This window comes from Phyllobates terribilis, unplaced genomic scaffold (genome assembly GCF_046119375.1).
Source record: "Phyllobates terribilis strain yellow unplaced genomic scaffold, ASM4611937v1 Scaffold_1__5_contigs__length_1240528914, whole genome shotgun sequence".
Taxonomy (NCBI): Eukaryota; Metazoa; Chordata; class Amphibia; order Anura; family Dendrobatidae; genus Phyllobates; species Phyllobates terribilis.
In genome coordinates, this window is record NW_027362761.1 from 657,971,009 (window position 1) to 657,977,008 (window position 6,000).

Sequence of the window (6,000 nt, forward strand, 5' to 3'; positions counted from 1 at the left end):
TTGTTAAACTACTGTGATCTGCACGTCTCTTCCAAGGGACATTTAAAACGCTTTGTTAAGCTACTGCGACCTGTACGTTTCTTCCAAGGGGCATTTAAACCGTCTTGTTAAGCTACTGCGACCTGCAATTCTCTTCCAAGGGACATTTAAACCGTCTTGTTAAGCTTCTGCGACCTGCAAGTCTCTTCCAAGGGGCATTTAAACCGTCTTGTTAAGCTACTGCGACCTCCACCGCACTTCCAAGGGGCATTTAAACCGTCTTTTTAAGCTACTGTAACTTGCACCACGTTTCCAAGGAACATTTAAACCGTCTTGTTAAGCTATTGCGACCTGCACGTCTCTTCCAAGGGGCATTTAAACCGTCTTGTTAAGCTACTGCGACCTGCAATTCTCTTCCAAGGGGCATTTAAACCGTCTTGTTAAGCTTCTGCGACCTGCACGTCTTTTCCAAGGGGCATTTAAACCGTATTCTTAAGCTACTGCGACCTCCATAGCACTTCCAAGGGGCATTTAAACCGCATTGTTAAGCTACTGCGACCTGCACGTCTCTTCCAAGGCGCATTTAAACCGTCTTTTTAAGCTACTGCGACCTGCACGTCTCTTCCAAGCGGCATTTAAACTGTCTTGATAAGCTACTGCGACCTGCACGTCTCTTCCAAGGGGCATTTAAAGCATCTTATTAAGCTACTGCGACCTGCATGTCTCTTCTAATGGGCATTTAAACCGTCTTGTTAAGCTACTGTGACCTGCAAGTCTCTTCCAAGGGGCATTTAAACCATCTTGTTAAGCTACTGCGACCTCCACCGCTCTTCCAAGGGGCATTTAAACCATCTTGTTAAGCTACTGCGACCTGCAAGTCTCTTCCAAGTGGCATTTAAACCGTCTTGTTAAGCTACTGTGATCTGCACGTCTCTTCCAAGGGGCATTTAAACCATCTTATTAAGCTGCTTCGACCTGCACGTCTCTTGCAAGGGGCATTTAAACCGTCTTGTTAAGCTACTGTGATCTGTACAACTCTTCCAAGGGGCATTTAAACCGTCTTGTTAAGCTTCTGCGACCTGCACGTCTCTTCCAAGGGGCATTTAAACTGTCTTGTTAAGCTACTGCGACCTGCACGTCTCTTCCAAGGGGCATTTAAACCATATTGTTAAGCTACTGCGACCTGTACGTCTCTTCCAATGGGCATTTAAACCATCTTGTTAAACTACTGTGATCTGCACGTCTCTTCCAAGGGGCATTTAAACTGTCTTGTTAAGCTACTGCGACCTGCACGTCTCTTCCAAGGGGCATTTAAACTGTCTTTTTAAGCTACTGCGACCTCCACCGCTCTTCCAAGGGGCATTTAAACTGTCTTGTTAAGCTACTGCGACCTGCACGTCTCTTCCAAGGGGTTTTTAAACTGTCTTGTTAAGCTACTGCGACCTGCACGTCTCTTCTAAGGGGCATTTAAACAGTCTTGTTAAGCTACTGCGACTTGCACGTCTCTTCCAAGGGGCATTTAAACCGTCTTGTTAAGCTACTGCAACCTCCACCACTTTTCCAAGGGGCATTTAAACCGTCTTGTTTAGCTACTGCGACATGCACGTCTCTTCCAAGGGGCATTTAAAACGCTTTGTTAAGCTACTGCGACCTGTACGTTTCTTCCAAGGGGCATTTAAACCATCTTGTTAAGCTACTGCGACCTGCAATTCTCTTCCAAGGGGCATTTAAACCGTCTTGTAAAGCTTCTGCGACCTGCAAGTCTCTTCCAAGGGGCATTTAAACCGTCTTGTTAAGCTACTGCGACCTCCACCGCACTTCCAAGGGGCATTTAAACCGTCTTTTTAAGCTACTGTAACCTGCACCACTTTTCCAAGGAACATTTAAACCGTCTTGTTAAGCTACTGCGACCTGCACGTCTCTTCCAAGGGGCATTTAAACCGCTTTGTTAAGCTACTGCGACCTGCATGTCTCTTCCAAGGGGCATTTAATCCGTATTGTTAAGCTTCTGCGACCTGCACGTCTTTTCCAAGGGGCATTTAAACCGTCTTCTTAAGCTACTGCGACCTCCACAGCACTTCCAATGGGCATTTAAACCGTCTTGTTAAGCTACTGCGACCTCCACAGCACTTCCAATGGGCATTTAAACGGTCTTTTTAAGCTACTGCGACCTGCACGTCTCTTCCAAGGTGCATTTAAACCGTCTTTTTAAGCTACTGCGACTTGCACGTCTCTTCCAAGGGGCATTTAAACTGTCTTGTTAAGCTACTGCGACCTGCACGTCTCTTCCAAGGGGCATTTAAACCGTCTTATTAAGCTACTGCGACCTGCATGTCTCTTCCAATGGGCATTTAAACCGTCTTGTTAAGCTACTGCGACCTGCAAGTCTCTTCCAAGGGGCATTTAAACCATCTTGTTAAGCTACTGCGACCTGCAAGTCTCTTCCAAGGGGCATTTAAACCATCTTGTTAAGCTACTGCGACCTGCAAGTCTCTTCCAAGTGGCATTTAAACCATCTTGTTAAGCTACTGCGACCTGCAAGTCTCTTCCAAGGGACATTTAAACCGCATTGTTAAGCTACTGCGACCTGCACGTCTCTTCCAAGGTGCATTTAAACCATCTTATTAAGCTACTGCGACCTGCACGTCTCTTCCAATGGGCATTTAAACCGTCTTGTTAAGCTACTGCGACCCCCACCGCTCTTCCAAGGGGCATTTAAGCCATCTTGTTAAGCTACTGCGACCTGCAATTCTCTTCCAAGTGGCATTTAAACTGTCTTGTTAAGCTACTGCGACCTGCACGTCTCTTCTAAGGGGCATTTAAACAGTCTTGTTAAGCTACTGCGACTTGCACGTCTCTTCCAAGGGGCATTTAAACCGTCTTGTTAAGCTACTGCAACCTCCACCACTTTTCCAAGGGGCATTTAAACCGTCTTGTTTAGCTACTGCGACATGCACGTCTCTTCCAAGGGGCATTTAAAACGCTTTGTTAAGCTACTGCGACCTGTACGTTTCTTCCAAGGGGCATTTAAACCATCTTGTTAAGCTACTGCGACCTGCAATTCTCTTCCAAGGGGCATTTAAACCGTCTTGTAAAGCTTCTGCGACCTGCAAGTCTCTTCCAAGGGGCATTTAAACCGTCTTGTTAAGCTACTGCGACCTCCACCGCAGTTCCAAGGGGCATTTAAACCGTCTTTTTAAGCTACTGTAACCTGCACCACTTTTCCAAGGAACATTTAAACCGTCTTGTTAAGCTACTGCGACCTGCACGTCTCTTCCAAGGGGCATTTAAACCGCTTTGTTAAGCTACTGCGACCTGCATGTCTCTTCCAAGGGGCATTTAATCCGTATTGTTAAGCTTCTGCGACCTGCACGTCTTTTCCAAGGGGCATTTAAACCGTCTTCTTAAGCTACTGCGACCTCCACAGCACTTCCAATGGGCATTTAAACCGTCTTGTTAAGCTACTGCGACCTCCACAGCACTTCCAATGGGCATTTAAACGGTCTTGTTAAGCTACTGCGACCTGCACGTCTCTTCCAAGGTGCATTTAAACCGTCTTTTTAAGCTACTGCGACTTGCACGTCTCTTCCAAGGGGCATTTAAACTGTCTTGTTAAGCTACTGCGACCTGCACGTCTCTTCCAAGGGGCATTTAAACCGTCTTATTAAGCTACTGCGACCTGCATGTCTCTTCCAATGGGCATTTAAACCGTCTTGTTAAGCTACTGCGACCTGCAAGTCTCTTCCAAGGGGCATTTAAACCATCTTGTTAAGCTACTGCGACCTGCAAGTCTCTTCCAAGGGGCATTTAAACCATCTTGTTAAGCTACTGCGACCTGCAAGTCTCTTCCAAGTGGCATTTAAACCATCTTGTTAAGCTACTGCGACCTGCAAGTCTCTTCCAAGGGACATTTAAACCGCATTGTTAAGCTACTGCGACCTGCACGTCTCTTCCAAGGTGCATTTAAACCATCTTATTAAGCTACTGCGACCTGCACGTCTCTTCCAATGGGCATTTAAACCGTCTTGTTAAGCTACTGCGACCCCCACCGCTCTTCCAAGGGGCATTTAAGCCATCTTGTTAAGCTACTGCGACCTGCAATTCTCTTCCAAGTGGCATTTAAACTGTCTTGTTAAGCTACTGTGATCTGCACGTCTCTTCCAAGGGGCATTTAAACTGTCTTGTTAAGCTACTGCGACCTGCACGTCTCTTCCCAGGGGCATTTAAACCGTCTTATTAAGCTACTGCGACCTGCACGTCTCTTCCAAGGGGCATTTAAACCGTCTTGTTAAGGTACTGTGATCTGCACGTTTCTTCCAAGTGGCATTTAAACCGTCTTGTTAAGCCTCTGTGACCTGCACGTCTCTTCCAAGGGGCATTTAAACCGTCTTGTTAAGCCTCTGCGACCTGCATGTCTCTTCCAAGGTGCATTTAAACCGTCTTTTTAAGATACTGCGACCTGCCCGTCTCTTCCAAGGGGCATTTAAACTGTCTTGTTAAGCTACTGCGACCTGCACGTCTCTTCCAAGGGGCATTTAAACAGTCTTATTAAGCTACTGCGACCTGCATGTCTCTTCCAATGGGCATTTAAACCGTCTTGTTAAGCTACTGTGACCTGCAAGTCTCTTCCAAGGGGCATTTAAACCATTTTGTTAAGCTACTGCGACTTTCAAGTCTCTTCCAAGGGGCATTTAAACCATCTTGTTAAGCTACTGCGACCTGCAAGTCTCTTCCAAGTGGCATTTAAACCATCTTGTTAAGCTACTGTCATCTGCACGTCTCTTCCAAGGGGCATTTAAACTGTCTTGTTAAGCTACTGCGACCTGCACGTCTCTTCCAAGGGGCATTTAAACCGTCTTGTTAAGCTACTGCGACCTCCACCGCTCTTCCAAGGGGCATTTAAACCATCTTGTTAAGCTACTGCGACCTGCAAGTCTCTTCCAAGTGGCATTTAAACCGTCTTGTTAAGCTACTGTGATCTGCACGTCTCTTCCAAGGGGCATTTAAACCGTCTTATTAAGCTGCTTCGACCTGCACGTCTCTTGCAAGGGGCATTTAAACCGTCTTGTTAAGCTACTGTGATCTGCACGTCTCTTCCAAGGGGCATTTAAACCGTCTTGTTAAGCTACTGCGACCTGCACGTCTCTTCCAAGGGGCATTTAAACCATATTGTTAAGCTACTGCGACCTGTACGTCTCTTCCAATGGGCATTTAAACCATCTTGTTAAACTACTGTGATCTGCACGTCTCTTCCAAGGGGCATTTAAACTGTCTTGTTAAGCTACTGCGACCTGCACGTCTCTTCCAAGGGGCATTTAAACTGTCTTGTTAAGCTACTGCGACCTCCACCGCTCTTCCAAGGGGCATTTAAACAGTCTTGTTAAGCTACTGCGACCTGCACGTCTATTCCAAGGGGTATTTAACCTGTCTTGTTAAGCTACTGCGACCTGCACGTCTCTTCTAAGGGGCATTTAAACAGACTTGTTAAGCTACTGCAACTTGCACGTCTCTTCCAAGGGGAATTTAAACCGTCTTGTTAAGCTACTGCAACCTCCACCACTTTTCCAAGGGGTATTTAAACCGTCTTGTTTAGCTACTACGACATGCACGTCTCTTCCAAGGGGCATTTAAAACGTCTTGTTAAGCTACTGCGACCTGTACGTTTCTTCCAAGGGGCATTTAAACCGTCTTGTTAAGCTTCTGCGACCTGCAAGTCTCTCCCAAGGGGCATTTAAACCGTCTTGTTAAGCTACTGCGACCTCCACCGCACTTCCAAGGGGCATTTAAACCGTCTTTTTAAGCTACTGTAACCTGCACCACTTTTCCAAGGAACATTTAAACCGTCTCGTTAAGCTACTGCGACCTGCACGTCTCTTCCAAGGGGCATTTAAACCGCTTTGTTAAGCTACTGCGACCTGCATGTCTCTTCCAAGGGGCATTTAATCCGTCTTGTTAAGCTTCTGCGACCTGCACGTCTTTTCCAAGGGGCATTTAAACCGTCTTCTTAAGCTACTGCGACCT